Raw genomic sequence first — 10,879 nt, forward strand, 5'->3', positions numbered from 1 at the left:
ACACGGGTAGACAAGGTAAACTGGCTTTTACTCACACACCAGGAAGTAACATCGCCACGTACACCCAATGTGAAATAGCCAATAACACTCGCGATAGCTTAACATGATCACGTACCGCTAGTTGGTACTGGCGCAACCCTTCTTTCCCACCAGCAAAAACACCCACGAATGGAGAAACACCAGACAACCTAACATCAACAGCAAAGAAATCAACAAAACTAGAAATCAACAACATAGACCAGGCGCCGGGGGTGTAATGACCGCCGAGGGCCCTCACACCGACAGGGCAGGCCCAGCTGGAGCAGGCGGGGCGTGCTGCACGCTGTCCACACAGTCAGAGGCCGGACCCTCCTCGGAGTAGATGCCAGAGTCGCCAGGAGGGCAGAACATCTCATGACGGGGACCACCCTGGGAAACAGGTGACGCTATGGCAGCAGGGATAGCAGGAAGCAAAGGAGGCGGGCGTGGATCCAGGAGCAGATCTTCATCATCCGTAGAGTCGACATCCGTAGAGTTGTTGGGGTTCCCTAGCATGCCCCAGCTCCAGTGTGATACTGTGCCGTCGCAGGAACTCGTCGTTGACCAGGGCCTTGAACCCGGGGGCAGGGTCAGTGTGGACAATAACTGGGGGACCATCCATGGGGCGCATCTGAATGCAGAGCTGTACCAGCGTGCCCCACAACGTCTCATAACGCTCATCCGACAGCAGCAGGGCAGACGTGAGTGATGTCACCGTCCCACGGAGGACAAATATGACCTGACGGGAATGCTTCAGGACATCAGCCGCAAAAGACAGGCCCACTGCCTCTGGCGGGGAGGAAGTGGACTGCTCCACACTGGCACTTGGGGTGCGGTGCAGGGCGGCATAGGAATGGCACCCACTGGAGACACCTCCGCCTTGTCCAAATCAAGGGCGTATAAGTACCGCCTGAAGACTGCCTTGAGCTGGTGGCAAGTAGGGTGACCCAGCTGGATGTGTAGTGCAGTTAACAGGCCATCCAAAACCTGGCGTGGGACAATGATGCACTCACGGGATGGGGCAAAGGGCTCATTGCGCCTGACAACAAGCAGGCCATTAGCTGCAACAGTAGCCACATTCAGGTACCTTTTGACATCCTTAATATTAGTAATATTAGCTAACATTACTAATATTAGCCTTGTGCCCTGAATGAGATGGGCGCGGGCATGACGAAGATCAGGGCACTCCGACTGTGTGGCTAACCAGGCAGGTGGCTGGTGAAGGGTAGGCGCACAGATCCATTCAGCACATCTTGAACAGACGTAAAATGCACAACAGTGCCCGCCATGCGCCTGATGAAAGAACAAACTTAGCAACCCTCATCTATGCACGGTGGGGCGTTGCGACTGGCGAAGTCCGATGGGAGAATGGCAGAAACAGCAACATGTCTGACGAAGGCCTGATAGCGACTGACAACGGACAGGAATGTTGACACTTGAGGATTTGCAGAAAACTCGCCACGGCAAAGCTTCTCATATGCCTGCATGCAAGGCTTGCTGTCCGTGAAGATACATGCCTTTCTCTCTGACTGGATGATGTAGAGGCTGAAATGTTTGGTAGCGGCGGCAATACAGAGAGCCTCCATTTCACACGGCAGCCACGTTGTCTGGGAACCGCGCAGTTTGGCGCTGAAGAAGCCGGCCAGGTGTAGCTTACCCTCCCACGTCACATACAGGGTGGCACCTATACCAGGTGTCCTGACTGCGCCATCAGTCACTATCCACAACTGGTCTGATGGCCTGGGTAAAGTGATAGCACGGGCGGACGAGAGGGCACGTTGCGTGCTTTGGAATGCATTCCGCATTTCATCGGTCCACACAATGGCCTCTGGGGACTGGTGCCCAGCTGAGGCATCCTCAAGCGGGATGAGGTATGCAGAACACCTCGGGAGCACACGGGAGAGAACCTTGTAAGCACTGACGAATGACCTCATGCGGCCCACTGTGTCCGGCGCAGGGCAGGAGGACAAGGTGCTAACACGGTGTGGACTAGCAGTGAGGGTGCCAGCACGCCAGATCCAGCCGAGTATGGTGGTTGACGAGGGGTTGATGATCGTCTTAGACGCTGATAGATGGAGATCGCATCTATACAGAGCCTGGAGGACCCTTTTCCAGTTGTGGAACAGCTGCTGGGGTGTGTCGGCGCCGCAGTATAGATCATCAGCAAGCTTGGCTACAAAGCCCTCCTGTAGCAGATGACCCAGAATGCCACACATAAACTCCTCCAAGGCTGTCTCCGAGCCAGGCATACACCCATACACCCGTACACCCTTGAAGGGTGTGGTGACACCACAATATTTCATGGACTCGCGTGCTAGCGGTATCTGATAGAAGGCACTGGTCAGGTCTGTGACTATGATGTGCTTCCAGCACGCGATGAGGTGCAGAGTCGAGTCAATGTCAGGCAATAATGAGGGCTGGGGCTTGCTGTAGCGGCCCACGTCAGCAAATGCGGTGACCAAACGTGACCCCCCATTGGGCTTCTTCACTAGGAAGGAGGGGTTGAGATATTCCACCACAACATCAATGTCCTCAGGGTGCCTGAACACGCCAAGTTCCTCCAGCTGGTCAAACTTAGTCTGAAGCTCCACAAGTTTACCACGCACATAGAGAGGCAGGCGCCCCTTTCGCTGTGGAGGCTCTACGGGACCCATGTTGACCTTGACTTTGAAGGGCCCAGCAGCGCCATTGTAGCCTTTGATTGTCGAAGACAGCATCATACTCTTTGAGCAGCGACCGAAATTGCACAATGGTCTCCTGTGGGAGGAGGTTGTCAGGATCAATCAGCACAACAGACAAATGACCTGTCTTGTTTGGCGTAGATGCAATAGGGCATAATGCAGGACTGGCTGTGAGTTCCTCCTTGGGCATGAAGACAGGGATAACCTGGCAGAAGTGCTCATGTCGCTTCAGCGTGTATAGCTCGGGTGACAGATTGGTGATGCGAATTCTACCAGCGATGCTTGAGACAATGCTTAATTGTGGCCACATCAGGGACGGCTTGAGTTTCCGCACACTTAGCACATCAGAACGTGGCTCAATGGCGTACTCGGCATCAGACTGAGCATCATCTGGTAGCTGCATTTCAAGGAACTCCCCAGGCCAGACGGTCTTTGAGTGGGTTGGAGCGCGAAGCAGAAACGCATGACGTGCAGCAGCGCTGGACCCAGCTGGTACAGAGGAGCCATACTTGTAGGTCGTACCATCTCCAAGGATCACCTCTCACTTAGCGGGACAAATGGCAACATCATTCGCCTCCATGAAGGGTGTGCCAGCGAGTACGTCAACATCGAGGTTCTCCACGACAAGGCCCTCAAACTGGAACACTCTGTGGCCCCGGGTGAGGGAGAGCCCCAGCTCACCGACTACCGGCAGCTGCGAGGACCCATCAGCTTGGTGCACTGGACAGGACCCGGGACCCGAGGCGTTTCACCGTATCATTACCAGTCGCTCCACTATCGATGGTGATGCGGATGACATGGTGGCCATGGAGCACGTCAAAGTATGGAGACTGGCGAGTCTGGACACAGTAGGTCACAGCACCTGGAGCTGCTGCTCCGTCATGTGTGTCATGAGTAGGCATGCCGTCCCCTGGGTCATCGGCTTCTGACTCCTCATCGGTGCTGCCGATTGTCTGCTGTGCTTTGACGATGTAGAGGTGGTCATTGTCAGGGAGGTAGCTGCCCTCGCTCTGAAAATGGCGCATCTCTGGGCGGCCCGCTTGCTTGCACAGGGGACAGACTCTGTCCTGGCGGGGCTTTCTGAAGGATGCCTTGAATGTAGCTCCTGAACCCTGCGTAGGACGTCACAACTCTGCCGTGATGGCTGAGTGAAAATTTTTTGCATCATCAGACGCACGGATTTCATCGAGGAGGGAACACAGGGCCTGTGATATTTCTGGCTTAGTAGACGCCAGAGTGCGAGATCTCAGCTCTGTGCCATATCTTTGTTTAACAAGTCTGGGTAGGCTAGGGTGAATGAGCCTTAACCATGTGAGGACGACCATGTTTTCTAGCGTGGGCGAAAGCTCCTCACCTCTTCTGTCACAACCTCACCATGGTGGCTGAGGCCATCAGGGCGTAACAATGAGTCCTCCACAAATGCTATCAATCGCTGGTAAAGGTCTTCTGGACGCTCATCTCCCTCAAGATGTATATCTGAGAAGTCAATAAACTGAGCGCTGGTGACTTGAAAACCAAAGTGTTGCCTTATTGTTTGCCATATGAATCCCAGTGATGTAGAATTTTTAACTATGGTGCTTCTTGAAATAATAAGGCAATAGCAATTTGTCCAAGCATCAGTTCAAGCGAGTTAACTTTCTGCTATGCAGTGCGTCGCCTAGCAACGGGAACGCCCTACCCTTCATTCTGAAATCCTCTCAGCGGCTGGGCTTTGGTTTTCTTCAGCCACGCGACTCCCTCGGCCAGAAAAGGAGCAAAGTTCTCGTCCAATGACAAAGTGTACAATAAATTATGCTTCTAGTTATCAAAGGTATTTATGGTTTCAGGCTTTGAAAGGCACCACTGCTTCAGTGCACCGTGAGTAGACGCCATTTCCTACCTGTTCGAATATGCAGACATGCTTTCACAGTGAAGGCTACACTGTTTCGGCTTCAGTAAAATATTCTCCGCTGTCGGGCTCCACGTGAAAGTGAAAGTAAATAAAGCATGCAAGTGATAATCCGACTGCTGCCACCACACCAGTTGGAGCTGTATCATTAACAGAAAGCCGAGACACGGGCAGACAAGGTAAACTGGCTTTTACTCACGCACCAGGAAGTCACATCGCCACGTACACCCAACGTGAAATAGCCAACAACACCCACGATAGCTTAACATGACCATGTACCGCTGGTACTGGCGCTAATGTATAAAAAATGTTGACTGGGTTTAATATCGTGTTTCATATTCATTGTCCTGTCTGAATAAAAATCATTTTTGCAGTAACCTAGATCTGAAAGATGTTAGTCAGCTACCTAGCTAGGCTATCTAATGTCTAGCTAGTGAGTAACAACCGACAATAACAAAAAAAAATCTTCCTAATGTATTGGTTGCTAGTTGTTTGTTTCTACCAGCCACCTAGCTAGCTAACCAGATATAACTTCAAAGGCATTAGCTGACTAATTAGCCAGACAGATGTTTTTGTTGTTGGTTGGTAGGATTGTAAGCATCAAATAACCTTGATTGTAAGGCTAGCTTTGCTTGTTAGCTACCTACCAATGTTTTCACTGTCGGCAGAAAATAAATAAAATTAAGCATGGGGAGGTAGGGGGGGTGCAAAAGACAAACTTAAATAAATAAACAAATACAGTACATATAGGAGGGAAGAGGTGGGGAAAAAATGAGGGAACAGAGGAAAAGTTGAAAAGTTTAGATTACTCTGAAATATGACTTTTGACGTTTTTAACATTGACCAGCAGAGGGTACAACAAAAATGCAAGTCTCCACAAGACCAAAGTATGGTGGTTAATCAAAATTATTTGCTTGAAATTTATGTTGATATAGCTACTAGTATACAGAGTGGGCCTAATAAAAATACCATTTTGTAAACTGCCAATCATATAGATAGATAGAGTACTTTATTAATTCCAAAGGGAAGTTAAAGCTACTTGACATAAATCAAAATACAAAAACAATGAGTTAGGCAAAAGAAACAAATACAATTAAAGGCTGAATTATATACAATAACTAAATAGACTAACTCAAATATAAAAAATAAATATAATAGCTAAAACTAGAACAGAGACTAGAGAACCATAACCATAACTATAACTAGCAAATTTTGAAAAGCTTCAAAATACCCTCAAATTAAAGCTGACAGTGCACTTCAACCTCATTGTCATTGTATCCTTTCAAACTCAAAGTGCTAGAGTACAGAACCAAAATAACAAAAAATGTGTCACTGTCCAATGAATTATGGTGCTCACTGTAGGTGAAGGTTGACATGATCACAGACTATAGTGCGACGTAAATGAAGTGACCATGAGCGAGCTGAGTTTCCTTATGGAATGGTATAAAGTATCAGTCGTTAAAGTGGTGGGTAAAATAACGTGTGATAATGCTTAGGAAATCTATTGCACTGATGTGCTTTTCTCATGTTCAGTACTAGTAGTTCTAATTATAATTGAGTCATGATTTTAAATGTAATGTTTTAATGGGGAGTTGCAGACCATACATACATAGTAATTGTTTGTATGTGCCAAGATAGAGAACAGGGCGAGGTAACATGAATGAAGAAACGTGGCGTTTGCTGATAAGAACGTTTTGTACAGTAGCCAAGTGAAGAAATATAGTTAGTAGAAATGGCACAGTGGTCAACTGGTGTAACTTTTTAAGAAAATCAATGTATTTGCCATCATAAAATGCATATGGGTGGCCATGAGTGACTTTTGGTAAAGCAAATATAAGCGTAAGAAAACGTTAGTGTAAAATATGAAAATATCTGTCCGAGGACGAGGCAGGATTCGATCCTTCAACCTCAGGCTTACCAGTCCATGACTTTGTTAGTGCACCACCATGACATAGCTATGCCATGTGTGAAATTTTGTTGGAAAATCTGTCCGTGCTTTTAAAGAAGAACACAGGCCAGTAAGCACAGCCGAGCTCTGGTTGAATCCATATGGCCTGGCGATATTGTAGCCGGTTAAGTGAACGTGCAGATGGTATGTCATAATGCAGTGTGTACGTTTGTTGAATGCCGGGTAGATGTGGTACAAAGGAAATTTGTTGAGAAGTAATAGATAATTATTAGTGAGCAAAAAAGCAAGTTAAAGAAACTCGTTCCTAGCTGGGCTTGAACCAGCGACTTCATGATCCGTACACAGTGAGACTTACCACTAAGCCACAAACTGACTGACGGTTGAAAGTAAGAATCTTCTTGGGTGATAATAGAAGCGCTCCCGTTGAACTCATATGGCTTTGCAATATTGTAGTCGGTTAACTGAACGTGTAGATGGTACGTCATAATGCAGTGTATACGTTTGGTGAATGGCGGGTGCAAAACCAATAATTGAGAAGTAATAGACAATTCTTAGTGAGGAAAAAACCAGGTTAAATAAACTTGTTCCTGGCTGGGCTTGAACCTAGGACCCAATGTTTCATAGACTGTAACACTGACCATTTGGCCATAAACAGACTAGCTGTTCTGGCTGGAAATGTTTCAGACTAAAAAGGTATGGGTATTTTGCGTGCGTATGCGAGATTTTGATTGGCTCATGTAAGTGAAGGATTGGCTGGTGTCGGTAAAATGTCCAATGGGGAGATATTTTGTTTGTGGGATAGGCGGCAGGAAAAATACGAATGAGAAGAAGAATAAGAAGAAGGAGAAAATGCAAAATCCTCTATGTTTGGGGCTTTATTGTGTGGACGTGTGAAGTTGTTTGTGAATTATGTTAGTGTTAAACAGTTTAACCTTCAGGGTTCAAGTTGAACTATGCGGTTGTTCCCTGCACTTGGACCGGTACTTCTCTCTAGGGTTTTTGTCATACTTGTTCCTGGTTATGGTTATACACTTTGTTGTACGTCGCTCTGGATAAGAGCGTCTGCCAAATGCCTGTAATGTAATGTAATGTAATGTAATGTCTGTTGAAATGGGGTCATAAGATACATAAATTGATGTTTTTAAGGGAGTATGTGGTCAGTGTGGTTATTTCTGTAGGAAACCCTGAAAACTGCCAAAGTCTCGGTGCTGTATACACTTGAAGTCGAAAGTTAGGGCCCCGACCGATATATCGGTTTGGCCGATATATCGGCCATTATTTGACTTTTTTGACGACATCGGGATCGGCAGTTATACAGCCGATGTGTCCAGATTTTTAAATAAATAATCAATGTTTTTTTTGTTTATTACACTTATCTGTACTTGTCTGTTCGAACGTTGTAATTGCTATTTACTAGAATTATCCAGTAGAGGGAGCTCTAATACAAGTGTGAACTGCAGCAGCTGACGCGCTACTTCTGTAATAAGACGTTTGTCACTCGTGCCTCATCCAATATTCTCCACTGCAAGACTTGTCACAGATTCGATTGCCGCAATAAAGGTATGTATATTTAGTGAAAGTTTTTAATTAAATGCGTTTATACGACCACTACGTTTATCAATCCTCATTATCAAGTGAGCGAGCTAGCTAACATATTTGGTTCACTTTAGCAAGCTAGCTGGCTAGCAAGCCTTTATGAAGTGGCAGTGAGCACATAACCAGCGTAGGATCTACACTTCCAGAGGACATCGCTGTATTCTCAAATAAATAATCAGCCAAAATAAAATGGTGATTGAATGCATCACACATTTGTTTTTTTATCTGAGATAATGATATTAGTTACTATATGATGCTGTGTCAATAGCCAACACGTTATTGCAAGCGAGTGTGTCATCTAGTCACGCGTCATCGTAGCAAGCTAACCAGACAGTAAAAACGCAGATAAAACACTTCTAACGTGGATCAATTTAAGCCATGTTATCGAGCTTTGTCGTGATAACATGAGAGAAGGATTGCTGTTGGAGAAGTGAATCAACCAACAATTAGCGCGGGTAACCTGCACGAAAGCGCATTGTAGTTTTTCACGTATTTCATCCAGTCAATTTAATTTCATCTAACATTACACTTGATCATGTAGTAGAAATAAAATAAGAAAATATAATTCATTTAACTTACTGAGAATATATAATAAGAAATAATGAGGCTGTGTCAATAGCTAATGCGTTATTGCGAGCGAGCATGTCATCTAGTCATGCGTCAGAGCGCATTGTAGTTATTTTCACCACCAAATTCTTATGGACAGGGAAGCTCGCTAGATAAAGTCTTAGGCCTACTCTTTGAGATCATGTAGTAGGAATAAAATAAGAAAATATGAATTTACTGAGAATAGATACTAAGAAATAATAATAACAAATTAATAATAACAACAACAACAATAATAATAATATTCATAAAAATACATGTTTGAAACTGGAAAACTGATTTTTTAAAATTAATTTTATAGATGGCTGGAAAAGAAAAGAGTAAAAGCAAGGTGTGGAGTTATTTTGATTACACACACTTAAAGATGGTGTTAATATATATATTTAATTTAATATCATCTTTTACATTTTTTATCTAAAAAGTTATTTGTGTGTTTATTTTTATTTATTTTGCTTAAATGTTCTTAAATATAGAAATATTGAAAATGTTGCACTTTTTGACAAAATATCGGTCAAAACATTGGTAATAGGTGGGCTAGGACTCTTCAAAATCGGGATCGGCATCGGACCCAAAAATCTGGCATCGGTCGGGATTTAGTTTACATATACCTTAGCCCAATCCATTTAAACTCAGTTTTTCACAATTCCTGACATTTAATCCTAGTAAACATTTCCTGTTTTAGGTCAGTTAGGATCAGTTAGGAACTTTATTTTAAGAATGTGAAATGTCAGAATAATAGTAGAGAGAATGATTTATTTCAGATTTTATTTCTTTCATCACATTCCCAGTGGGTCAGAAGTTTACATACACTCTGTTAGTATTTGGTAGCATTGCCTTTAAATTGTTTAACTTGGGTCAAACGTTTCGGGTAGCCTTCCACAAGCTTCTCACAATGGCCCTCATTTATAAATTCACACCCCTATATATTCTCGATTTAGAGGCCTCGCCCCTAGAGTTTACGACATGGAGAATATGGCCAAGAAGAGAAATTTCTCTGACATAGAAATAGAATCTGAACCAATTAGTTCTATTTGGCAGCCTGAAAAGTGGCATAGAAGGAAGTCAGAAAAATGCAGTGTGGAAGGAAATCGCTGCTGCGGTCAACAGCGTTGCCGTGGACTCCAGATGAGGTTGGAATATTTAATGTATACATCTGTGATATGTATAGCCTATATATAAATTAACCGTAAAACTGTAGTTGCACTGAAAGTTTTGTGCTTTCCCCCACCCCTTCCCTCTCTCACTCTTTAATGGCTGCTTATTTACATTCGATATATATATATAGCTTATATCGTAATTCTTTACATTTAGGTGAAGAAAAAAATGGTCAAACCTCAAACTCGCCACCAAAAAGCATGTTGCAGCCCATAGGCGCAGCACCCAGCTGACTGGAGGAGGCCAGCTGGATTCCAGCCTTGCATTGACGCAGACTAAGGAGCGAGTGTCCGTGCTTATTGGGTCTGCTTCCGTTTCAGGCATAACAGGTGGTGGAGGAGACACAGATGCACCCACCACCTGTGTCCGAGCCGAATAAGGATGATGGTAAAAATTTAACAGCCTAGGCTACTAGTATTTAAATAATTACACGGTTGCAGGGTCAATTTATTTCTTCATTTTAATGATGTTATAAACATTTTTTTGTTCCGTTCGTTTTGTTTTTGTTTTACGGGCGCGTAGAGGTCTTCTAACAGAGCCAGATCTGCCATTGCCGAGATTTAATGACTGTCAAAGCTCTTGTTTAAATAGGTGACTGAATAAGCATCTAACCTAATTGCTTGTAATTATGTCACCAGTAGCATAGCCTAACAAGTAGGCTATCTCAAAATGAAAGCAAAATTGATCTCATAGCCTACACCAAAAAACTGTTAACCCCGTTAATTGCAAACAATTTGAAAATACCTATTTATGTTAGGGATATGACACAGTCGATGTAGGCCTTTACAAAATAGAATATTTTGCCATAGGCTACATATTTTTGCATCATAAGTGATGAATATGTGGCTGCATATGCTTAGATGCCAGTCAGAATATGGTCTAATAACAATTCTCTGACTCAGCCAGATTTACTATGCTGCACTGCAAGTCCACGCTGACATGAAAACTTGCGTACACGAGTTGAGACTTGACCTGAGATTTGATCGTAGTCTCTGCTCACATCCAAATTGATAAATGTCGAGGTTT

Source organism: Anguilla anguilla, chromosome 7 (assembly GCF_013347855.1).
Source record: "Anguilla anguilla isolate fAngAng1 chromosome 7, fAngAng1.pri, whole genome shotgun sequence".
NCBI classification, from domain to species: domain Eukaryota; kingdom Metazoa; phylum Chordata; class Actinopteri; order Anguilliformes; family Anguillidae; genus Anguilla; species Anguilla anguilla.